Below are 27,721 nucleotides of genomic sequence, written 5' to 3'. Positions count from 1 at the left end.
CCAATTTCGGAACCAATTCTCTGGAACCAATTTCGGATTTACATTCTGTAGTTGTGTAGAGTGGAGCTGTGTTGAGTTTCCATTTGGAAGAAATGAGCACAGCCCACAAATGGAGTTACTTAAAGAATGTTGGGTGTTTTGAAGTTGTACCACAATTCAGTAATGCACTTACCTCAATTGCATTTGCATTAATATCATAATAATCAGTTATTATGATATTAATGCAAATGCAAGCATTGTTTCTGTCTCTTTGTACACAATTGTTGGTGCAAAATTAGCACCAGCGTTCTTCTTGTGCTCTGGTACCAATAGGCTCAACACATCATATTCGGTTTATTTTCTCCACTATGTATTTTAGAAAAGAAGCAATATTGTTTGCTACTTTTTTTGAGCAGTGGTGAAGCCAGTAGGACAGACTTTAATGTGATAAACACCATGCGTACATCCAATGCATCCCAACTGTAGGACTCGCCATGACTGCGTCATGACTGCGTACCTCCACCACAAGTGCAGAGACCCTTTGGTTGATACATTAAAGACAGGTCTATCGGCTTGTTGTGTACTGTAGTAACTTCCCTTATGTTTCTAATAAAATTGAATTTTGCACTGGCTTAGCGCAGAGCAACACCCTCTTTATTAAGTATTGGCAGTGTCTGAAGGCCATTGACATATCTCTGGAATTTGTCTAAGTTACTGCATGACCTTAAGATAGATTAAGAGGAAATAGAAAAAGGCAATCCTAGATTGCTCTTTGGAATCATGTTGTCTGCATTTCATACGTCAACTTACTGAAATTCCAGTATATATATATATATATATATATATATATATATATATATATGCTGGGCATCGCATTATCTTGTTGGAAGGTAATTAGTGCACCAAACTTTCCTGAGTGCCTGAAGAATGTTGCATTTCAATTTCATATTTCTAAAAAGTACTGGAGCTGAGTTAAGGTGTTCATTTTCTTTGTGGCGTAAGCAGCAAAGGAATATATCAGCAATGGTCCTACCCCACTAAATTCATCATTACCCTGTCTCATTTAGATGTGGGGAACTGGTAGAAGTCAGAGACTAAAAGGGCCATCCATCACAGGATTATTGGGAGAATGCTGCTAAAGAACGATTATATTTAGGGTGAGCATTTCAGTGCACATTTTTCCTGACTGGAACTGCCTGAGGTAGGGTGGACACAGACAGGAAAAAAGATTGGTGCCCCAAGGCAGAGAGAAAAAAACCATGGCAAACAATGACCATTGAGGGGCATGGCTATGAGAGTCCTGCACTGCGGTTGTGCCAAAAGTTTTGACGCCTCAGCGGCGCAAGCACTACTCCAAATCTATAAGATGAAACATTTGTCCAAATGTGTTGTTTATTTAAAGTTTTGCATCGGGCAAAAGCTGCTTCTAAACCAGCAGCACCATGCAGAAATTAAATATTCAAGATATGTGTTCCCTGTAAACTATAACAAAAAACTAACACAGTTTTATGGTTTAGGCAATGTGTAACGCATTGTATGGATGTGGCACACAGAGCCTGAAATGCACCAAATATTCTGTGCATTGTTAACCCAAGCATAGGAAATGATTCAGTGGCTGTGGTCTGAAAACCTGAAAATCCAAAAACACTTTGGCAAGCCCAATTATGCCATGGAGGTTGTGATCCTGAAGCTTGTCATTGCAAGGAGACCACTGCCACGTTGGTTTGCAGGAGTGAGCGTGTGTCCGGCAGATCATCTCCCCCATCAACCTCAGGGAGGGATACAATTCTCATGAGGAAGTCTATAATAGAAATGCTCCAAATGATTGGGCCAAGTCTGCTGTCACCAACTGCCAGGCCCACAAACATTCCTCCCTAGGTGAAACGAATAGCTTTGCTTCACATGCCGGCCTCTGGGTCAATCCAAGTCACAACCGCAAGAGTGGCAGGAATATCCTAGGCATCTTTTTCTGCCTTCTTTCTGCCTTCTTTCTGCCTTCTCGCCCAGGGTACTGAATGCCATAATTTGCTCATACCATTGTACTTCCTCTTCTACATGACCCACCAATAACAGCTGGTGACCAAGCAAGGTTTCTATACCATTGTGGGGTTCCCACATGCCTTGGATGCAATGGATTGCACACTTGTGCAATTGGGTCCCCCAGCAGAAACAGCACACCTCTTCCAGAACACAATATATACGTACTCTATCAATTCTCAGGCCATCGTGGCCCATCTGGGGCTGTTCACCAATGTGCTGGCTAAGTATCCTGGAAGTGCTTATGATGCCTACATCTTCTGGTACAGCATTATCAATAAGCACTTCCAGAATGGTAATATGGGAATGCCCTACTGGTTGGTAAGTAAATCTGAAGTATGCAACATACCAACAAACATGTTGAAACTATGACATAATAGCCATCTCTATGTTGGTTGATGGAGCTTGGGGCACATGTAAGAGTGGTGTGCCTCATACGTGCACCATCCATTGTGGTACATGTGTGATGTAAACTCATAACTCAGGTATTTTGAGGCATGTCAAGCCACTTTGTGTCATTTGGAATTTCGTACTAGATCAGGAACATGTAACATAATGACAAATGCTGAGTCACATTTCTGTGCATACTGGAGTTGTTCCATGGATGTTATGTGGGAGTATCTATGCAACTCTCATGGTTGATGATGCATGCTATGTATGCCAAACATAGTAAACATAGGAATGGGTCAAATAAATATGCCTTTCCAGGTGATAGGTAACAAGGATAAATGACGTAAGTTGTCTAAGTCACTTCTGCTTCCTATGTGTGCTGCATATTGTGGTACACCTTGATAGAAGAACAGACCTGTAAAGATTGTGGCCCGTACTTATAGGCTTTTGGTGCAGGGCAGCGCAGTAAGTCACATTGCCGTGCTGCCCTGCATCAAAAGTAAAGCGTAGAACTGTGTTGTATTTATAGCATACTGTGAATTCCTGTCCTTTCCCCCTGCACTGGAGTACAATAGGCTGCCTAGCGCCAACGTAGACACCCTTGCACCATTGTGCAAAGGTCCCTGTGTTTCTGACAGGCAGACCTTTGTTCACTGCAATAAGGCCTAATGGTTCACTCACTTATTACAAATGTCTGTTGCTGTGTGTCACGCTCACCCCTGACTAACATGTTTTCAGAAATATATGTGCATGATAACACCATTGGCAAAACACATGTGCCTGTGTGAGACCTACACAACACAAAGGTTGCAATGTGGAACAGTGTGCACATGCTGGTAGTCTGTGTGCTGCAATAGTGTATTCACCTTCAGACCCTCTAGCACAGTTCAAAGGGAGTGTAGTTCCAAACAGTGTGCTGTGACTGAGTTGTTCTGCTGCACGTCATGATGTTTGTTTCTGTCTTACATTTGGGAATCATAGAATAGTACCCATAATGTCCTGAGGCTGTCAGCAGAGGGGCATATAACGGGCATGCCCACACAGTGCAGCACAGATGGTGCCCCTACACCATAGCTATGTGTGAAATCAATTTCCAAGGAATGGTCTGTATCTAACTAAGGCCCGTATTTATACTTTTTTTAGCGCCGCATTGGCTCCGCTTTTTGACGCAAAACGGCGCAAACCTACAAAATACAATGGCATTTTGCAAGTTTGCGCCGTTTTTGCGTCAAAAAACGACACAAATGCGGCGCAAAAAAAGTATAAATACGGGCCTAAGTTTCCAAAAGTCTTGCCTTTCCCGCTGTGCTGGTGCTGTTTTGGCTACCTAGGCCAGATGCAGGCACGCTTGCACCATGGGACAAGGGTGCAACTATTGCGTGCAGGAATGCATGTAAGCATGAAAGTCCAACTACTGCTAACAAATATATCCCGTGAGCCACATTCCTCCCTTTATGTGTGCTCCTGTACACAGGAAAAAAAAAAAAAGGAAGTAACAAGGATATTTTAAGGTCTAACTGCATGTAATAGCACCTCTAGGAAGGTAGTACTCACAGACACTTTTGTAGGTTTGCCTGGTGTCGTTTCTTTGTAAATGCACATATTACCATCAATTGTAAATGGATGCGCACATGCAATGGTCAAGGAAATTCTTTCTGTGCAGAGTAAGGCACTGCAGTGATTTGCAATACATTGTGTAACTTGTGATTAATGACACGTCTTGGCTACTCAAGATGGCCTTGTTAGGCTCAAACAATAGACAAACCGATTTGAAAAACACATTTACCATGGTGCATTAAGCAAGCACCACATATATTGGTTCCTACATAAAGCTGTGAGTGCACACATGTCTAAACAACCACATTACATGGTGGAAGTTGCCTAGCTCAGTGTGCAAATGGCTGCCTGACAATCACATATGCAATATTGGTATTACACCATATCTTTCTGGTTTCATCCAGTAAATATGTAAGCTTGCTGGCACATACACTGTAGAATGGCTGATCGAGCCTGTCTCTGTGCTTCTCTAAGTGTGTGTTACATCTGTAACATATATTATGGCAGGAATCCTGACAGACTGACGGAATAAAGTGATTGGGCAGAATAGGGAATGCAAGAGCATTGCACATAGGCACAGTAACACAATATATTGTCATACTTCTGGCCACAGTGCAGCTTCCTATTGTCACCCAAGCCTACTACGAACCTCAAAAAGAAGATAAACTTGTAAATGTCTCTAAAACTTACACATTTACATGTTTGCCATATAAATAAATTGTCACTCATAACATTGCCACTAAGAAGATGAAATGTCACACATAAGCACACTATGACCACTGAAAATTCAAACATCAGCCAATATTAAGCCTGTCAGGTAAATTAAAGCAGGACCAATGAAAGGGTGCCCAAGGTGTGTTTCCCCATATTGCACAATCCCCTGTAGTGGATCTCAGACAATAGACCAACTGCTTTGGTAAGAACCTACACATCGACCCATTTATGTGATGCATTGCATCCGTGGCACCAGTCGTAAGCTGCTCATCAGTGTCAATGTAAGAAAAACAATGCATACATGCTAATGCACTATGCATTCATCATGCAATGGCAATTTCAGTATTGATGCATCATAAAAAATGATGCATTTGTTGAAAATGGGCAGGATACACCCAGGAAATTAAGCAATGGATGTGGCAGGCTGCAAATTAGGAAGTGTGAAGTTACTTTCCCTTTCTCTCACTCTCTGTTAGCTTGTGCTGGGTGATGGATGTGTTTAGAGAGTTTCTAGGAGATTGTCAAGTTTCTTGATCATGCCAGTATGTGCTCTGTCCCTGTATTGTGTTTTTTCCATACTTATGTTTTCCTTCTTCATTGCTTTGTATAAATATTTGTCAGTGTCTTATTGGGAGCTAGTCTTGGGTTTTAGTCTGTTGGGGTAATAGTAGTTGTTAGGGGGTTGTATTCTGCTTTAGTGCATGTTTGGGAGGCATATGGATATGCCTGGGAGGGGGAATAAATGTTCAAAGGCAGAGTTGAGATGGTTGATATGGTTTATAGTCCATTAACTGCCAAGCTCGCTGGAGGCTGGGGGCAATTGAGTTAGGGCTACCGTGCAAAGGATAAGAAGGATCGATAGCAGCATGGGCACTGGTACCACCAGCAGGCATTTAAAGTTGTTTGGACCACCATCCAGATCAAGAATAGATGGGGTGATGTGGTTGCATGGGAGGCCGATGTCATCAACCTCTTTAGGTTTGAGATTGGCAGACCCGCAAGTATGTATGAATGTTCCTTCTACATTTTGTGATGTAGCTTTATCAGTAATGACACACAGAAATGTGAAGTTTACATCAAGTATGTATTTTCTGCATATTGCAATGTGCAAGGTGTATATCAGGATAAAATTATAAAAAGGATATATTGGAAACTAAGGGAACTTTTGTGTGCCTCGTAGTGCCTACATTAATCAGATGTAAAGCGAACACAGGCTTGATTGATCACTTCTCATACCTCAGCACAAGGGGATGTTCAATGGTTAGTAGGTGGTAGTTATACAAGAAAATGCATAGAATTATGAGCATTTACTTAGGTAACATAAAGGAACGACCAGGGAATGCTTCCAAATTGACAGGACACCCACTGATGAAGGCTAAACTGGAGATTCAGTTCCCAAATCTATTTACGTGAACTCCTCCAAATGGGCTTTGTTGGGCTACATTTGTACACAGTTTGCTATGTCTTATGAATATCTACATATGTAGAACTGTGTGCTTTTCTGGACACAACAAAAAAAATACTTATCTGCTGATAAGGCAGCCTAGCAGAAAGTTGGAAGGTACAACGATTCAACACTATTCAGCACCAGTGCCAGTAAACCCTTATATGGCTTTCATAATGTTACATATGATGTATGCCTGTGCTTGTCCATCATTGTAACACATAGTACATCCTAGGGTCAATTCTTTCACCCATGTGTCATGGTACAATGGAGTCTGACATGATCCTGGCCAACATTACTAAATACATCACATGTCTGAGGTATGCTTCAGGTACATCTGAAAGTAATCTTCCAGCCTGCTCAGGCCTGCTAGTGGACTAGAAGCATCCACTAATCTGCTTATATTTACATATGTGTGTTTAGGGTGTGGTGTAAATCTGAAATACTGGGATAGTATAGTTTGTAAGATAGAAATGTAAACATATGTGAAAGCATGACTTACAATGCAATGTCCTAGTTTATGCCTTCTAGGTTGACATCTACCATTTACACAGGGAGAAGTGGACTCCTTCCAGGACCCCAATGCTAGCAGTAAGTGTAATAGGTACATCTATGTAGCATTTTGACCTGTTTGTATGATCTATGTGAAATGTAACATTGTGATGTGTGGTGGGAAGTAACAATCATCTACTATCAATTAGCTGGCCCACAGATTATTTTGGGATGATAAAGGAAGAAAAATATTGTGAATGTAGGGTGTATGTAAGGATGCCCACTGGGTCTAAGCATCTTTACATTTGTTTTATTGTTTGTACATATATAGTCTTGTGGCTTTAGGCACAGTGACCATCATTCGGTGAAGACTGTGGATGTGTTCAGCACAAAAACGTTATCTCATGCAACAAATGGCACAAACCTACACAATCTGGATTCAACCTATGTTGCAGCACAGTGAAATGTGTGTTGCTAAGCATGTCTGGGCGGGGTTTTGTTGTATATGTCCAAAACTGTGCATGTCGCATGTTCAGATGATGTGCAATATTTCTACAGAGATACTGCTAGGAAGCATCTATAGGTAGGTATCAGAATCACACACTGTGTAATCATGCAACATACATTCCATCAACATGCAGCATACTTGGCTCATGCATGCTGGATACTTTTGTGCTCTCTAGATACATTTCTGTTCGACTGACCATAAAGTTGGGCAGACATAACTGCTGTGTTATGCCTAATACATTGGCAGACAACACAACTATCCCTGTAGCAAAGTGACAAAACTAAAGCAGAATTGTGAAAAATCATATGTATGCTTGCCATCACAATCTAACCAATTTTGAATATTACAGTAGTTGCAACGTATGGTTTTGTGATTGCAAAATTCTTCCTAAGAAATGTATTTGGACCATGACAGACAACAAATGAGATGGCTACATATTTGTCTGTTCATGTTTTTGTTTCATTTTTATATGGATATATAGATCTTCGATGACTTAGCCTGCCACGAGTGATGTCTGTTGTAATCCAGCCTCAGTGGTACTTGAGCCTCGCTCACAGCCATGGTTCAATAGTCCCTGAATCAACAATGTTCTTGGTCACATGGGTACTCCAGCAAGCATACACACATTACTGAGATGCATTATCACATTTATAATGTGTGCAGCCAAATGCAGCTTTGGGATGATGTGTGTGCTAAAGCATGTTTAAGTATGACTCACCATGTTTTTCACTACAAGTGTGAATCAGAAGATAAATGTTATATTTCTGTACAGTTGCTTGAGGGTGAATATTAGCAATGCACCCTAGTTCAGCAGGAGATACATGACAACCCCCTATCCATGTACTATCTATGTGACGCAGAGTAAATAAAGCCAGCAATGTGTGCAGCCTTGTGTTACTCCAGATGGTGTATGCGATGCAGGGTCACACTGCCTGGATTGTATCGCCATAACCACTTACATTTATGTTGATGAGCAAGGATCAGCCAATTTGCATTATGCAACTCCAAGTTCCAAATTTAAAAAATATGGACCATTTGTCCAATTTAAACTGCATACATCACCATGAGTATGAATTTTTGTTCTGTATGAGATGGTTGTAATCTCATTGGGACTAAAGTTACATTTTATGCACCTACACAGATAGCACCTGATGAAGTTTTCCTTGCTCAAATAGGGGATGTCTTTGTAGTGACATCATATTGTCCATATACCCAGCTCTACTGCTGGTGGTGGTCTGCACCTATGATTGTGTCACAATGCTACCCTAATTTATGCACAGGTACAGGCACAAAGGACAAATCTCCAAGGCACAAACAAAATAGCGAAGCTGAATGACCATGCCAAGGGATCGGGGTCCTGGAATGTACCTTTGTCTACAAAACCTACAAGTGCAACATATGCTCCAAGTCCAAACACAGCAAGACCAAGCCAGTAACAGACACCCCAACCCATGATACCACTGGCTACCCCTGCATCCAAAAATTATAAGAGCCAGGAGGCCAGAAAACAAGATTTGATCTTCAAGTACTGTATAAAAAATGAACTGAGGAAGATCTACATGAAACTGGGTGGCATTAAGAGTGAGAAGGCCAGCCTACGGCAGTGACTGGACAATTTGAAGGATGCCCTTGTGCAGGTCTCCCAACTCAAATCAACTTTTTAATGGACAATGTTTAAGGGTAACATTTATAGTTTAGTATTATAGTGGTTAGAAATATAGTTGGTTAGTGAATACAATAGGTTTATTAATATTTCTACGGTTTTTAGTGGGTGTGTGGGTTGATGTTTAGGATTTGTTTTCCAAAACAAAAACAACAAACATAAATACCAAAATATATATATATATGTTGAGGTTTACATGAACAGTTAATTTATGTTTAGGAGTAGTTGCTGTTTGTATTGTGCCAATTTATGGCCCTCATTACAACTCTGGCGGTAAATGCCACCTGCCGCTGTGCTGACGGCCGCCAACATACCGGGGCCACAGCGGTATTCTGCTACAGTTATTATGACCCACACTGAGAAATCTGCCACTACACAGACACACACACAAGTCCGCCAGACCAAAGGTCAGTGATAAACTGGTGGCACCAAAACCCACACTGTTACGCCAACAGGAATACGCCCCCAGTATCAGGACCCACGAATCACTGCAGCGTTCTTTCAACTGCGGTAAACCATTGGCGGTACACACCGCCACGCTCAAAATACACACACCCTAACAAAACTCCACCATATTGGACAATTCAAACTACACACACCTGACACACATACACACACCACACCCACACACCCAATCCAATATAAAACACATACCCACAATACCCACAACCATTTACGACCCAAACACTTTGGCAAGTGAGAGAGAGAGAAGCCAGGAGCACCCACTCAGTCAGAGCCACAAAACATCCTCACCCATACACCATACACACACCTCATGCACACACACCAACACAGCAACCCACACACCCGCACACATATCACTCACACCACATCCATGGCACCCCTAACTCACCCCAGGTTTTCAGAGGAGGAGCTAAGGGTCATGGTGGAGAAAATCATCCGGTTAGAGCCACAGCTATTCGAATCACAGGTGCAGCAGACGTTCATTGCTAGGAAGATGGAGCTATGGCGGAGAATCGTGGACAGGGTCAAGGCCGTGGGCAGCACCCCAGAACATGGGATGAAATCAGGAAGAGGTGGAACGACCTACGGGGGAAGGTGCGTTCCGTGGTTGCAAGACACCAGGTAGCAGTGCAGAAGACTGGCAGTAGAACTCCAGCTCCTTCCCCACAACTAACAACATGGGAGGAGCAAGTCTTGGCAATCATGCATCCTGAGGGCCTTGCAAGAGTAGCAGGAGGACTGGACTCTGGTAAGTCAAATATTTACTACTATAACCCCCACCCTACTGGCATGCAATCACAAACAACAACCACTACCCTCACCCCCATCACTACACCACCTCACATGTACCCACTATCACAACCCACCCATCCCAATACCAAGCCCTGCATGCAACACCAATGCATGGACACCCATCACAGACCTGTGTGGACACCCATCACTGCAGCATCAACACTAGTGACAGTCACTTAGCCAAACCAAGCACAACTCGCACAAGCCAAAGCTGCCTTGGGAATAACAGCCATAGTGGGGAACCTACTCATGCACGAGATGGCACACACAGAAAAAATAACACTGGATTTGCATCCCCACAGGACCCCTACTCAACGTTACCGGAGAGGAGTTGCCAGCAACATCCAGTCCCCCCCCAACCTGGCCCATCAGGGACCTCCGGACAGTTGCTTACCCTGCCACAATCCACCACAGAGCATCCCCCCTCAGGAAACACCAGCAAACCACTCACCCAGACCATGCCAATGTCCCCAGGACATGTCAATCAGCAGTATGTCCACCACTACAGGGACCCCAGGCAAACCCACAGACCCAGGAGAATCAGGGACCTGGGGTCAGTGGCAGTGGGCACACGGTTCAGGGGACAGAGGCACAGGACAGCAGGGAAGCTGTGAGGACTGCTGTGTGACAGGGAGAGGACAGGCCTAGGGAACCGACTCTCCAGGAGGCACTCACCAACATCCTGGGAGCATACCATCATTCCCAGGAGACCATGGGCCAGATACTGTTCAAGATGCAGGAGACCCAGTGGCTGCAGGAGGGACAGTACCTGGGGATCAGGGATGACCTCAAAAACATCTACACCATCCTGGTCACCATTGCAGGGATGCTGGCTGACATGGGCAACACCATGAGGGAGGCAGTGGCACAACAATGGGCCCCTGACACTAGCCACAACAAAGAACAGCCCTCCACCTCTACAGGCCCTAGTGGACAGGAGGCCCCACCAAAGGACCAACAGGTCACCATCACCCCACCCCCTGCAGAAGGAGAACCAACCCACAAACGGTCCCTGCGATCCAGGCAGAAGCCAGGGAACATTGCCAAGACCCCGCCAGGAAATAAGACTCTCCTGATTGTCACCTTTGTGTCCCACTCTGTGCCCCCTGCCCACCTTGAACTGCCATTGCTCCACGTCCTGTGCCCCCTTGGACAATGCACCTGTGATACCAAGAGACTGGACTCTACTCTGGACTTTCCTCCACCATCACCCCAGCCCATTGCACATCCCCCTCTACTTAAGAACACTTAAATAAACACCCTTGGAACAAATACAAATCTGGAGTCTGTCAAATGATTCAAATATGTATTAGTACAACATTATCAAAGCATAGCAAATCAAATGTATGGTTAAAATTTCATTGGACTGACCTTTATTGGGCAGCAGTAAACACACCAGGAGCCAGATTGGGCCACTGAGATCTGAAAATAGAGTTGCCAAAGGGTCCAGTAAGTGAACATAGACATAGGGAAATCAGGCTGCCATGTACAATGTCCAACACAAAACTGAAATGTAAAGTAAAGTTACAGTGTCTTACCTGTGTGCCACTGGAAGTACTGCTGTATTATATTACTTCTGTTGTCCACATCTTCTTCCTCTGCCTCCTTTTCCTTACTGTCCACAGGCTACACCGATGCCACAAGACCATGTCCAGGCTCATCCCCCAGCAGAAAAGGCACCTGGCGTCTCAAGGCCAGGTTGTGCAATATGCAACATGCAACGATGATCTGACACACCTTCTTGGATGAGTAATACAGGGATCCACCTATCAGATGGAGGTACCTGAACCTGGCCTTCAGGAGGCCGAAGGTTTTTTCAATTAACCACCTTGTTCACCCATGTACCTCATTGTAACGTTCCTCTGACCTTGTCCTGGCATTCCTCACTGGGGTCAGTAGCCATGAGAGGTTGGGGTAACCAGAGTCACCTGCAAATATCGAGGGACAACTGTTAGACACACACTCACCCTTAAAGACAACTGCATACCCAGACACCTACTTATACTGGGTGGGGACCTTGGTCTCACCTATTAGCCATACCCGGTGCCTCGGGAATTGGCCCATCACACATGGGATGCTGCTATTCCTCAAGATAAAGGCGTCATGCACAGAGCCAGGATACTTGGCATTCACATGGGAGATGTACTGGTCCGCCAAACACACTATCTGCACATTCATAGAGTGATAGCTTTTTCTATTTCTGAAAACTTGTTCATTTCCCCGGTGGGGGGGTGACAAATGCCACATGTGTACCATCAATGGCACCAATGATGTTGGGATATGTCCCAGGGCATAAAAGTCAGTTTTCACTGTGGCCAAATCCTCCACCTGGGGGAATACGATGTAGCTGCGCATGTGTTTCAGCAGGGCTGACAACACTCTGCTCAACACATTAGAGAACATTGGCTGGGACATCCCTGATGCCATGGCCACTATAGTTTGGAAGGAACCACTTGCCAGTAAATGGAGCACTGACAGGACCTACACTAGAGGGGGGGATACCCGTGCCCCCCCTGAAATGGCGGCTGCCTGACCTGTGAGGAGAGACAAGTGGAAATTAGGTAATTCCACTGGCATTGTTCACCGTTGCGGTAGGCAGTCGAATACCGCCACGCAACTTCGCATTGGTTATCATTGGGCCCTATGGGGTTCCAGGAGCTAATGGCAATGTACGCTGGCGGTGACGGTACACAGCGCCGCGGACGCTGTTCACTCACTTGCTACCTGACCCTCAAGTGCTGTTCTGACCTGTGTCTGGAAGTGACAATGGCTCATGTGTCTGGAGAAAGGGCCCCTGCCTTCAATGCGGAGGAGTTGGAGAAACTGGTGGATGGGGTCCTACCACAGTACACGTTACTCTACGGTCCTCCAGACGAACAGGTGAGTACACTGTGAGCATGCTGCATGGGCCATGAATGTAGGGATTGCTGTGTGTGTAAGCGACATGTGGGGGGGTAGAAGCGTCCTGGCCAGAGTGCTGCGTGTATGATGGTCAATGCATGTGCGTCAGGGGATGGGAGGGATCTGGTGGGCCATGAGTGTGACAGTCCGGATGGTTGACTAATTCCCTTTTCTGCTGTCTTTTCCATGCATGTCAGCACCCACCAGAAAAAGGGTATTTGGCGTGCCATTGCCAAAGAGATGCGGATCCTGGGGGTCTTTGACAGGCGGAGCACCCACTGCTGCAAACTGTGGGAGGAACTGCTCCGCTGGGCAAAGAAGACGGCAGAGGCCCAGCTGGGGCTGGCCTCTCAACGAGGAATGGGTGCCCGTCGCAATATGACCCCCCTTATGTTCCGCATCTTGGCAGTGCCTATCTGGAGTTGGATGGGTGCTAGAAGGCATCACAGCTGCCCCAAGGGGTGAGTGCAGATTCTGAATCCTGACTTTGCACACATTAAGGGTTACCTGGGTGGGGGATGTGGGCTGTGGGTGCCCCTAGGTCAGGGTGAACATGGCAGGATAGGTCCCTTTCTGGGCAGGCTCTGAAGCACTCCTCCCCCAATGGTGTTAGTGGGCATCTACTACTGGGCAGGATCCTGTGGGTTTCAGGCGTGCAGCTGATTGGCGGTAGGCATTGTACCCCATGGGCTGGTGACTATCTTAGTAACTGGCAGTGCATGGCCTTGTGCATAGGGCTGCTCCCTGTGTGTTGTGTACACCAATGGTGGTGGTGTTGGTGGCATTGACCATAGGCCCTCATTACAACCCTGGCGGTCGGTATTAAAGCTGTGGTAATATAGCCAACAGGCTGGTGGTAAAACAATTGGGATCATGACCATGGCGGAAACCGCCAACAGAGACAGACACTTTAATACTGCTACCGACATGGCGGTAGCAACAAACACCGCAGCGGTAATTGCCAACAGACAGGAGGAAGACAATATACTGCCTACCCCATCACAACCCGCCAATCTACCAGCTTTTCCGGGGTGGTACCCACGCCATCAAAAGCACTCCGGAAGCAGGACTTGGAAGGGAAACCACTCACCGCTCGACACAAACAAAGAACCAGGACGCCATGGAGCCCGAGTTGCAGGTCCTGTCCATGCTGGTCTACCTCCTCATCTACCAGGAATACGAAAGGTGGCGGGGACGACCACAGTGAGTACTGCACCTAGTACACAGGGGAGAGGACGGGGAAAAAGAGAGTGACACACACATGCAACACCCCCACCCTCATCCACAACACCATACACACAAACACATGCATCAACATTACATTTACACCCCTAACCCCCTGGAAGAACAAAAGGAATAGAGTTAAATCAGTGATATTTTAGAAATAGGCAGATATACGTAATAAATAGAAAAACAGTATTTACAAAAATATACAATATGTGCATAAGGCGGTACATTGTCCATTCAAAATGTCCGTGGGCCATTGGGGGAAAAATCATGGGCCAAGCCCACAATTGACTCCTGCCTCAATACAGAGGGAACACTGCAAGGGCATCAGGTCGAAAACACACAGGCACCCCAGAGGGGTGGGGAAGGGGGGGGGCACCTCAGCTGGAAGATGGAATAGCGCCACTGCTCTTCGAGGGGGATCCATGCCCACTGCTTGGTCCTGGGAGTGCAAAGCCACAGTCTCTCAAGTCTCTCAAGAGGGTCACACACTGGTGCCTGACACTAACATACAGACCCTTGCACCTTCGTGCATGTAGGTAATTGTTGTTAGCTGGTTACAAATCATGAATGTGGCCCCCACCTACCTAGAAAATGTCAATCATCCTTGAAGTTGAGTACTTGCTAAGTGGACACTACAGGCATGTCACTTTGGGTAACTAGTTGCAATGTTTGAAAACCATAAGTCTCCCATTTCATCTTACCCTGGGGAGGTGTTACTTCGTTCCAGGGTCTGTTCTCTGGCTCCAAATCAGTAATGTGTGTATCTTCTACTATTGATGTCATGTGTGGTTACACTCAATCTTTACATGTGAGGCCCCTCAGGGGCAGGGGAACACAATTACCTTGCATATCCCAGAAGACCTTTCAATATAATTTATCATTTGGAACTGGACCCCCAAAAATAAGTATTTGCATTTCAAGCGTACTGGCATCCAAGTTGTTGGACTGACCTTGTCCATGGAAAGTCTGTCCATGAGTATCTGCATATTATTAGTGAAAGCATATTCTGGGTTCTATAGGGTCTCTTCAGTATAAACATAGAGGCCATCATATGTGCTTGATCACATTGTAATGTTCGCTAAGCTAGAAAGATGTAGATGAATTAAACATTGTTATTAGCTCACATGCCTCACAGACCCAAATTTGGCAGATAGGCATTTGTGTGTTTATTAAAGTCCTTTCCTTATGAGCCAGTCCAGTAACTAAATCTTATTGTCTCACCATGATATTCAATTGGTAGAAAAGATATTCTACATAATGCGATGGCAGTGGATGTACATGATGTTTAGGCATATACAACAAGAACAGGTGATAGTGACTTTAGCTCAATCTCCCTGAGATGCTTAGAAGTAGGGTTTGCATGTACATTTAAACCATTGTTTAAGCAGTATTTTCTGGAACATATATAAAGCACTCAGGTTTACATGAGTGAATTTATTTACATGTGTGAGTTCATCAGAATGAGCGTTTTATATTGTTTGAGGCAACAACCCCAAAATTGATAGCCAGAAAAGGATATCCAGACAGAGCTCATTTGAGGTACATGTAATGTGATGTATATGTGATGAGAGTTTCAGAGAAGAGATACAAGTGGCAATTAGGGAATGTAGGCCACTTCACAAGTCCACAGGTGGATAAGAATAACACATGCACAACCAAAAAGTAGAAGTTCCGGGTAACAAAAGAGGTGCCATGATGATAGCCACAGGACCTTTGGCGAACTGTCCATGTGGGATCAAAGCAAGGTTACCTGTCAGTTCTCCGATGGAAATCGAAGAAGTCCATATCTTTCTCCTCTGATGAGTGTTGTGCTTCACTTGCATTTGGTGGTGTTTGTGTGTGAGACATCTGAGTAAAACACACATCTGGGATCAATGTTATAGATCCCCTGTCCCTGGCACTATTTCTCTGTGCCAGCAAGGTAAGCAGCACAGCACTGAAAAGAGTCTGGTGACTTCTCAGCAATGCAACAACGTCTCTATGAAGGGTACCTATTGTTGTTATCTAGGAGTCCAACTGGCGCTCTGTTAGAAATGGGGTCTTTGGTTGACAGTCAGGTTACCCTCGGTTCAAGCAAGGACCCTCACTCTAGTCAGGGTAAAAGAGAATCACCCTCAGCTAACCCCTGCTTATCCCCTCGGTAGCTTGGCAGAGCAGTAGGCTTAACTTCAGAGTGTTAGGTGTAAATTATTTGTACCAACACACGCAGTAACTTATTGAAAACACTACAAAATGACACAACACTAGTTTAGAAAAATAGGAAATATTTATCTAAACAAAACAAGACCAAAACGACAAAAATCCAACATACACAAGTCAAGTTATAAATTTTTAAAGATTCATCTAAAAAATAGCGCTTAGAAACACAAAATGCTTCGATGAGTTGTTAACACGGCGTTGTGACGTAGTCGTTCCCAACAAGCCGACACCAGCGGCACTGGACACGGAGTCAAGTAGACCCCCAAGTACAGTACCTTTGGTGAAGAGTGAAAACAAGTTGATGCGCCAAGTCTGGGATTGCGGCATCTGTGCTAAACGTTGAATCCGCGCACTTCGAGCGGTGTCGGTCACGACGTAGTGCAGCAACTTCCACGGAGTCGCAGACTTCAGCGAGGCCGCAGCGGCGTTGGGCCTGTAAAGGTCATCGCGTTCCAGCAAAGATCACGGAGTCGGTTGCAGACGGCGTCACCGGATTCAGCAGGGGCGTCGGTCCGAAGTCGCCGGAAGTCGATTTCCTTGAATTTCCACCAGCTTTTCTTTCAAGGGCCCAGGGACTGGATAGGGCACCACTTGTCAGAGCAGGAGTCTCTCCAGGGACTCCAGGTGCTGGTAGAGAGAAGTCTTTGCTGTCCCTGAGACTTCAAACAACAGGAGGCAAGCTCTAAATCAAGCCCTTAGAGATTTCTTCACAAGATGGAAGGCACACAAAGTCTAGTCTTTGCCCTCTTACTCTGTTTTCTGTGGGAGGTGGTTCATCTGGATACCGAGCAATGCTGTCATCCCATGCCATATCTGGAGAAGGAGATTCTATGGAGTCCAGGAGGGTCTGGATGGTGTCATCGTCCATGGAGTGGGTGCAATATGTAATCACCAACAGGCTGGTCATCAAGGACAGGCTGCTGAACAGAAGGTGTTGTTTGTCCATCTGCAATGAAAAATTTATATTTTTATGATGACTTTTGATAGATGTTGCCAATAGTTTTTTTTTCTTTTTTTTCTGTCAAACAGTATTTATTATCATTCCCTTTATGTTACACATAGATGTGCTGAACATGTGTTACTTCGAGTAAATGATGCAAAGTTACACTATTTTTGCTTTCCAAATGGAAATATCTTTACACTGTCCAAGCACCCACTGTGTGATAAGGGGGACATTTTTGTGTCATTGCACACATTGCAAGGCATTTGCACAGCTGGATGGTTTGTCCTGGCTGAAAGGGTGAGTGCATGAAATGACTTCATTTAGCATTTTGCTGGTCTTATTTTTATATCATGGTTATATTAATGTGAGGGTCACTTTGCAACACTACTACTGAAAACATTGCATCATGTCATCAGGGTGCCTGCATTCCCTGTAGCCATTACTTAGCCACAGCTCCTGACAAAGTGTAGTTCGTTTAGTCAGCTATTACTTTTGGTCCATCACTTTGCCTTTCAGACAGTACAGCATGCCAATCTGCCTTGCAGTGCTATATTGCGTGCAATTTGTGCATTCATGTAGGCAAGGGCTTATATTTGACAACCACCCGCCAACTCTACACAGCAAGCAGCCTTGCTACACTGCAGGAATGGGTTAGGGCATGTACTTACCATGGTTTACTTATTTGTGTATGCTCTTGTGATTACCTAGCGCACGCAGTCCTCTCCAGAGCCCAGACCAATAGGCACTGTAAATTAGCTCTAAAGGAGATAAGCACCATCACACTTGTCAAAATACAAACACTAAAGTTCACCACAGTTTGTAATTACCCAAGTTGGCCTTCTGCAGAGTATCACAGATCTGTGCACTCAACCCAAGTCACTTGTACATGACTCCTCTGTAAATCATCATTTGGGCCCAGGGACAGGACTCACTTTTAGACACTAATGACACCAAGAACATACATTGACTCTCAGAAGACACAAACACAACCTACATTAGCTCCAGTATGCAATTTCCCAACATACCTACCTGTATGTCAGAACTAGGGCTCATGCCAAACCTCGCAATAGAGCAGTGATATAATCTGTAACATGTACCTACCCTGATTGTCCACACAATTAGGCCAAGACCCCTCACCCTCCAGCCGTATCCAAAACCTGCCTGTTATCCTGGTCATCTGACCCATCCTGTCATTCCACAATTCCCTTTTTAACAGTCTCCTAATTTGACACATATAGCATAGTCAGGGTTTTCTGCTTACACTTCCCTCCTAACACCAGTAACACCTTCTGCCAGGCCCACATCACATGTGAAGTGTAGTGCACTAATGCCCTCTTCTACAACATCCCTTCAGAGCTACAACACAAGTGTAACACTAACAAAAAGAAGCAGTGCATGACTGCCACTGAGGCAACCTTGTGGCACATACATCACCCCCCTCATTCTTGAGATCCAACGGCTCCCCATTCAGACACACTGCCAGTTCAATGTGCTCAGTCACATCTACATGGCACTACACTACCAGGGAAGCGACAAGCACTCAGACCATCTGTGCTTCCGACAAACACTCATGGACCTTCAGTGTGCTTCACTTGCATTTACCCCCACCCCCAATATTCATTTGTATACGTAGTAGTGTTGTCATCTGATAGAGGACACCGGTGAGATCTGACCAGCATGTCAGGACAACAGCATGGATTGTGGTTTCATGGTAGTGACTGTACACATGTTTCTTAACATGACGCTACTTGGAGATATTCCACATACGGAAGCCCCGGATCCCCTCTCAGGTAAAAGTTGATTCTCTGGAAACCCCATTCCATTCCATTAGTTCACACTCTACTTTTGGCTGGGTAGCCCCACAATAAGCACTTTTGCCTCATGGTGCAAGGTGGTCGGTATTATCACTGTAATGTTGGGCAGATTTCTCATGTCCATGCATGACGTGCTGGTCAGTTCCAGGTTTTGTACTTTGTATTGTGGGACTTCTAGTCCTGGTCTCCCATGTTAAATATTAGATCACAAGTTGGAGTACTCAAAGGACAACTTGGACGGGGCAGTGAACAACGCATGGACATGAGAAACTTGGCTGAGCTGGATTGGACTGGACAAATTGTCCTTTGGCACAATAACTAACAATTATGTAAAGTATGGGTTGATATTTTACACATTCCTGCCCTTTCCCTTGCACAGCAAAGTGTGTTGCTACACTGCACAACATGATATGTGTAACTGTATTTTTCATTGATCACACCTATCCTGTAGATCCTCCTGCTACTCAACCTTAGCACTGGCCTGTCTGGCAACTCCTCCCACCAACTCTGTTAGGATACGTGATCCCAACTCCTCCTCCAGTGGGTCCAACTCCTTCTGGTCCTCTCTTCCTACTCTCGTATGCATGGCTGCCCTCACGTTCTTGGCCAGTTTCTCCTTGGTCCTCTGCTTATAATCAATCCACCTTTATTAAGCTCAGACACTGTCCTTTTAGCTTGGCCAACACTGTTGAGCTAATCAGCTATGGACTGCCAAATGGCCTCCTTCTTTCCTAATGACAATTTAAAGGTGACAAAGAAAAGGCGCTCATTTTTGGTCACCTCAGCTATTAATACTTGGTTATTCTCATCATTGAAATTAATCTGGTCATCTTGACTAGGGCTGGGATTGCCGCCTCCCAACTTGTAGATGCTGTTGTCTGCATTTTCTGCATTTGTTGTGGGTTGCTGCTCAGATTCTTGAAATATGTTGGGGGTTTTTCAGCATCCTGTGATGCAACCCACTTCTAGGTGTTACAGTGTTGATTTGTAGCACTTCCAAGTGCCCTACAACACACAAATCAGTTTGTGTCAAGGGCTAGTTGCCTTGTGCCATGTTGTGTTTTTTTAATTTTGAAGCGTCAAAGTTGTTTAAACAGCCTAGGGCATTTAGACCTAGAGGCTCATTTTGAACACATCATGCTGGCGGTCTTTTCACAAACCGCCAGCCCCGTTGATACCCCGCCAGCCAAATTACAAAGATTCTGCTGGGCCAGCAGGCAGAAAAAGTGTTTCCGACCAACGGCCCAGCAGAATGCAGGGCCGGGACATTGCCGACAGCTCCACATGGAGCCGTCATCAATGCCTCAGTGCAGCAGCAACCCGTTGCGCAGGTCACTGCCTTTAAATCGGGCAGTGACCTCCGCAACTGGACACTGCACGTGGCGCCCTGCACTGCCCATGCCAAGAGCATGGGCAGTGGAGGGGCTCCGAGGGGGGGGGCCCGGAGCACCCCTTCCGCCAGCTGGGGGAAACAGGACTCATTATCCGGTGGGCGGCTCTGCTTGCAGCGCTGCCCTGTCAGATAATGATATCTGCCATCGTCAAGCTGCCTAACAGCGGTAGACTGGCGGCGGTGGAGGGCCACCACTGGTCGCCCTCCCTGTGCTCATAAAATGGCGGTCTTTTCCTATGCCGTTGGCATGGCGGTCGGAAGTGCCGGGTTCATAATGAGCCCCATAGTGTGCCCTTTCATGCATATGACTCAACCATGTCACATGAAAATTGCACACCAAAGCACATGTTTAATTGATTCAGTGCTGCCACAAGGCAGCGTGCATCACTCTCATAGAGCAAGCCCTGAATTTGTTGTTTAATCTTAGAAACAAAACCGTAATTTTGAGGTTTGTTTCCCAAATGGAACAAAAATCAGTTTTGACTAAATAGACCCACGGAAATGATGGGAACATTTTCACCAAAGCTACTCCTTTTGACAGAGAGGAGCTCTCTAGTTTCTGTTGGGCTTGCTTATTTCTGGCCTCGATGCACCCCATAACGGAGTGGCTAGAGCTGGCTGTCCACTCACCAATTAACAAGTGAACCTTTCTATGGGTGTTGAAATGTTGAAGGCTGTCTATGTTTGCAACAAGAGTTTTTGCCACTTACATTGCAGGTGGGCAGGGAGTTGTCTCAGTTGCACAAATGCAATACCACTGGTATTGTAACAAAGATATGGAATTAGCTTTTATCCATGAGAATCATGAAACGTTACTTTTTATTTGAATTATACTTGTTCATATGTAAACCTAAACCTAGAAGGAAAATATATTTATGCATATATCACCAGATACTCTCAAGAGTTGAACAAATTACCAGTATTTAATGCAATTCCAAAAAAAAAACATTACACAACTGCATTCTTCCGAGACCACCCAGCTACGAAGGTATGTTAACTTTCTCATATGCAATATTTATTTAAACACTACTGATCTGCACATTTCTCATTTTACTGAAAATTACCTCTGTCAGAACGCAACTCATCCTGGACACACTGACAACCACTAGTATTTTTATGGTACTAATCATCCTAGTGTTCCATTGGGAGATTTTGAAGAAGCAATCTCCAATGTACCATTCAATAAATCAAAATTTGCAAGTGCTGTTCTGAAGAAAATAAATACGAAAATTAGAAGAGAATGGATATTACTGGTACTCAATCACTATAATGGCTTTTGTTTTCCTGCAGTAGAGAGGCACTGCCACTTATAAACATTCAAAAGGAAACCACAGTCACCTTCATCTTGTTTCCCCAGTGGGCACATAGCAGGTCATGCAGAAGGACTAAAATGCATTACCCTGCATAGTAAATTAATTCAGCTGATGAGTGCATTCACTTTTATTATGCTGGAAAAGTTCGTCCAAGTGACAGACTGAAATCGTGTCTTGTCAGCATTCCATCATTTGAAGTTACAGTAACAAAGAATAATTTCCGATCCATGTCTGGGAATTATTCATAGCATATTTTAGCAGCATTGCCTCTCGTTGCTTTGTAGAATTCCCCCAGCTCTCTCCGGGCCCATTCGTAAATATTTTAACTGCATATTTAACTGCATATTTAGCAGATGCTTTGTAAATTAATTTCAAAATGTATGGCACTCTCTTCCTTCCATGCCTTCTAACAGACCCAGTATCGGTTATGGTTGCTCTAAGGTTTGTTTTTGCCTTCGCAATGTATTTATCATTTTCTTTTCAGGATGAATTCTGTGGTTTAAAGCTGTCTCTCAGTTGCATCTCACATGTTTTTTTTGTTTTTTTTAAATGAGAAAATATGACTCACCAGAACAAGCATTGGAAAGTAGTTCTGTTTCATACTAGTCAGTAGGTCTGGCCTATACTAGCTAATGAAATCGTCTTTTTGTTTGTTTCTAGCAAGGATATGTCACAAAAGCATGAAGTACCGTGCCTCTGTCGAAACATGGTGGCGATATTTCTGCACTGAAAATGTTGCATGTAAAAATTCAAATAACCTTTGGATATAATTTTAATAGAACAGTACTGGTACTCGTCGAAGGCAGAGGTAGATAGAACAAGTACAGAAATATTTTTTTTAGTTTAATTCACATCACAGGAAAATATGATTCTCACTGATTTAATATTTGAATTACTGCAACCTAAAGACATAGAAGCATATTTATCATAGTTTTGCGTCACCCTTGTGCCACAAAGTGGCACAAAGGCAACACTAAACTAAAGTGAATTTATCAAGCCACACAAGATCACCTTGCCTGCTCCTTCATGGCTTGATAAATCTGGAGTAATGTAACGTCACGCAAATCGCTGCCTTGAGCTATTTTTCCCCAGGAAGGCAATTCATGGGCGAAACATGGGTGTTCCCCTTTTTCGTTTCCTCTTTCTACATTTGCTGAATTCTGCAGCACACCTAAAAAGATGAAAATCCCTCAGAGGATTGTTTTTGTACAAGGAGGTGTCTGTTCCTGCACAAAAACATCCCTGTCTGTAACTCAGGCACCCGTGCACCATGGAACAAGGCTGCCTGCGTTGACACTAGGCAGCCAAAAGTGTACAAGCACAAGGAAAGGACAGGAATGCACATCACAATGTTAAATATGGTGCATTTCTGCCTTTACAGTGCACTGCAACAAGGTGTCTTGCTGCGCTGAGCTGCATGAAAGACTGCTAAACACGTGCCATAATTGCAACACATTGGTATGATTAAGAAAGGATAGAATAAAGCCTTGCTAAACTAAAATACAGTCTAATTATCCCTGACACAGAGATGGACATATTCCCAGGTACAGTTGCCCCTGGGTAGTGATAGTTAGGCTACAGTTTCCATAGGAAATGCCTTTTTTATTTTGCTAATAACTTTGGCCCCATTTTTTCTATGAACCTTTCCAAAAAAGTTCCCTTTTTCTGCCTAGTTTTTGCATGGAAAGTTTTGGGCTGATGTATCAAGTTGGAACCTAGGAAAAGGAGGTGGGTCGCAAAGCGCAAACACCCCCTGTATTTTCCATGGACTTTTTTAACAGTGCTACTGCAAAAATTGCTGAACAGAAACACACCAAAATTGGCAGGAAGCTAGATCTTGGGCCTGAAAGCATGCTTATTGTGATTTGGTGTAAATATGATCCATTAATTAGGTTTTGAGAAATTAAAATGGAAAAATATATGCATATCTTGGTGGCTTGGTTTGAAGGACTCTTGAGAGAGGCGCTGAAACCCAATTTGAAGAACTAGAGCATTCTGATGAGCCCAGTGAGATTTTTTTGTCTTGGGCCAATTTGCTTCCATGGGAGACACACTCCAGTAGAAGAGAGCACTCTGACTGGCTGCCAGCAACATTGAGAAGAATGTTGTTGATAGGCACTACAGGACTCAGGAAGACCCCTGTCCTGAGTTGAATTTAGAAAATAAAAATATAAGGGGGCAGGGTTGGGATACACTGCCCCCTAGGCCCTATTGGGGGGGGGGCAGAGGCACTCCCATTAGGGCCAGAATAAAACAAAAAGTGACTGGTTTTGCCACAATCCCGCAGTACTCTTGTGGGACTGCGACAAACAAAAAAATAAAAAATGGTGGTCTGTCATTTTTTTGTTAATAAATTGGGGAGGGACACAAGAGAGGCGCTATTCTTCATGCCCATTTTGAGCCTCAGAGACCTCATCCCTCGGGCTGTGTTCCCTAATTAAGGGGAGGGAGCACATGCCCCCACCAAGCTTTCAAAGGCCCCTGGGACTCCACCACAGGTCTATTTGAACAAAAGGGTGTGGGGGACCATGCTGCACTCCCCCGAGTCTTGAAAAGGCTCCAGCAATACCATCGTAAGTGGCGGCTCAATACTTACCTGCCAACATGCAAAGTATAAAAGAAACGTACACACTCATTGGAAGATGTCATCAGTGATGTCATAAAATATGTCATAGAACATGAAATGAGTGGTGTAATATGTGAGGTGATTAAGCAGTGCACTGTGGGTACTCAAGGTATAGCACAACCCCCTGGACCCAGTAACATTTTTAAAGGGGAAGCTGCATGCTGCCCCCTCCCCAGACTGATTTTGGCCCTACGAACCCCACATACTGGGGGCTGGACACTATGTTAGCAGGTGCACTTTAGGCAGAGAATCAGATCTAAAGTCCACTCCCAGCAAGCAGGAACATTTTTCAAGCTCCCATTCGCTGGGTGCCGACTTGGTGTTTGCTTCCACTTGGCTGAAGAATTTAAATTGTTCCCACGAAGCAAGAGCAAACACAGGTTTCCCTTCCTGTGCTAACTGAGCAGGGAAACCACTATCTCCCAGGAGTGGGCACCCCACAGGGCAAAGCACGTGAGCCAGCCCTAGTGGATGGGGTCTCCAAGGCCATTAATGGCTCAGGGAAGAAGGGTCATATGGCCCGCTCCACTCTGCAAATTTGGCCAGGCCCTGGGGGAAGGTGTCCCTGAGGTCAAATAGGCCCAGGGAGCAGGACTGCATGCCCCCTCCTCCAGAAACTAGCACTGGCCTAGGGAGTGGGGTCCCCAGGGCCAAAATCAATCTCCCAGGGCCGTTTCCCTATGTCCCAAGATGCCCATCCTCCGGACATAGTTGTTTATTGTTGCTTGGCGGGAGCTTTGACAACTCTTGCCAATCAAGAGCAAACAGGAAGAATGCTCCCAGCTGGCAGGAGCAGGAAAACTGCTCCTGCACTGTGGAAGTTGACTTTTCATCTGTTTTCCTGCATGCTGTCCATAAGGCCTGGAAAAAAGATGAAACAAAAGCTCCCACATGCAGGGTGCAGCATTTATTGCTGCTCCCTGCATGTAGGATCAATGGGAACACAGGTGAATTGAGGTACCCCCTCTTATACACAAAGTGCACATTGGGTGCCTTAGGTGGGGCCAGGACACCCAGGAACAAGTGGCAAGGCCCTGGGGAATGGGTTTTTAAATTCTATTTCCTAACTATAACATCCCATACCAACATGCCATTCTTTTGAGTCCTTTGAGTCCTTTGAGTCCTTTCATTATACATTTAGCTCCTTCCTAGCCATACTTATGGAAAATATTACCGTTTTGTCCTATTGAGCTATGGGCCTCATTTAAAAGGATGTTTTGCTGCCTCTACAATGAACAAAACTGAAAGGTGTAGTTTGTCCCTCACCAGGGCATATACAACATATTTTAAAATGTCTCTGCTTATAGTTACATGACTCCCTACCCCTGAAACATCTAGGGGAGACATGGGGGTGACTTATATGTAAAAATAAGGTAAATTATCACTTTGGAAGTACCTTAAATTCCAAAGCCAAATTTGCCCATGTTTTTTTAAAGACAGTCTACAAGGCAGGACTGCCTTTAAAAATGACAGCAGGCCGCACAGCAGTGCACACACCAGTGCAAGAAATGTACTGTGCCTCTACACCTCTCTGCCCTATTATATACCAGGGACTTATAGGTAGTTTGAATCCTCCTTGTCCTGTTATCTACTAGGGACTTACAGGAGTTTGTGATTGCAAATTGTAAATGTGTCACATTACCATATACCTTTTATTCAGATTACTGGCCCTGGTCCCATTTAGCAGAGCCCAGGTCACAGTCAGGGTCAGGTACCATGAGTATCAGTCAGAAACTTTAGGATGACCATGCTAAATGGATAAAAGGATGACTTTCTCCCAATCAATATACTCTGCTGTTAGGAAGATGAGCCACACCAAAGAAGACAGGTTTCAGCTTTTATTCAAAGCAAGAACACAATGCATTTTTACCATCCCTGGTCTTGTTTACGTGGCCATAACAAACAACACGTCACAATTCATAGATCTACACCAATAAGTAGACACTGAAAAAAGAACCCTCCGCCGTGATTCATGACAGAATTGCTTTTGATTAATCAATTTCAAGTGAATATAATATCATAAAAGTGTACAAGAAAAGTAGAATTAATAACTCAAAATATAAATTATTACAACACAATCCCTGTTGACACAATGGTGGTCATTACAACCCTGGCGGACGGTGTAAAAGGTGGGGTAGTACCGCAAACAGGTCGGCAGACAAAAAAAGGGAATTTCGACCCTGGCGGTAACCGCCAACAAAGACAGCCACTTTAACACTTCGCCCGCCACGGCGGTACAGACAAACAGCGTGGCGGTCACCGCCAACAGACAGGCGGGAGACAAAGTACCGCCCACACTATTACAACACACCAATCCGCCACCTTTTCCGGGGCGGATTCACCGTGGATAAAAACACGGCGGAAACAGCCTTTGCTATGGGAAAACGCTCACCTCAACACACTCCACGAGGAACGACGACTCCATGGACCCGGAACTCCAAATACTCCCTGCCCTTGTCTTTCTGCTCCTGTACAAACAACAGCGACGTAGGCGCAGAACATACAGGTGAGTACTGCATCTACGACACGGGGAGGGGGGAGGCAAAAGTTAGGGGGACACCCACCAAACACCCCCACCCCCACCCTCCCATCGTACAACATACACATCAATGCAGTCAAAAATATCACATTAACAACCCACAACCCCCCCGGAAGAATGCAAAGACAAAGCGAGATCCGTTCAAATATTGTAATGTGCCAATATACATTTCATATAAAAATATACTGAATCATATCTCGAAATCTGTCATATTTATATATACAATACAAGAAGTAGTGCAGATATGTACACAACAATGTCTGTGCACCAACAGTCCAAAAATGCATGGGCGAGGCCCACAATAGATACCTGACCAAAATCCGAGAGAACACTGCCGGGGCATCAGATAGAAACACTACAGGCACCTCAGGGGGAATGGAAGGGGGGCACCTCAGCCACATGACTGCAAAGCCAGATCCACGACGAGGCTCCATGCCCATTGATGTATCATGGGGAGTGCAAAGCCACAGTCTCTCAAGTCTTTACAGTAGGTGGGTTGCCCACTGGACCATCCTGGGGAGTGCAAAGCCACAGTCTCTCAAGTCTCTACAGTGGGTGGCTTGCCCACTGTGCCATCCTGGGGAGTGCAAAGCCACAGTCTCTCAAGTCTTTACAGTGGGTGGGTTGCCCACTGGACCATCTTGGGGAGTGCAAAGCCACAGTCTCTCAAGTCTCTACAGTGGGTGGCTTGCCCACTGTGCCATCCTGGGGAGTGCAAAGCC

Source organism: Pleurodeles waltl, chromosome 4_2 (assembly GCF_031143425.1).
Source record: "Pleurodeles waltl isolate 20211129_DDA chromosome 4_2, aPleWal1.hap1.20221129, whole genome shotgun sequence".
NCBI lineage: Eukaryota > Metazoa > Chordata > Amphibia > Caudata > Salamandridae > Pleurodeles > Pleurodeles waltl.
The sequence above is the reverse complement of the archived record's forward strand: the minus strand, read 5'-3'. Positions refer to the sequence as shown.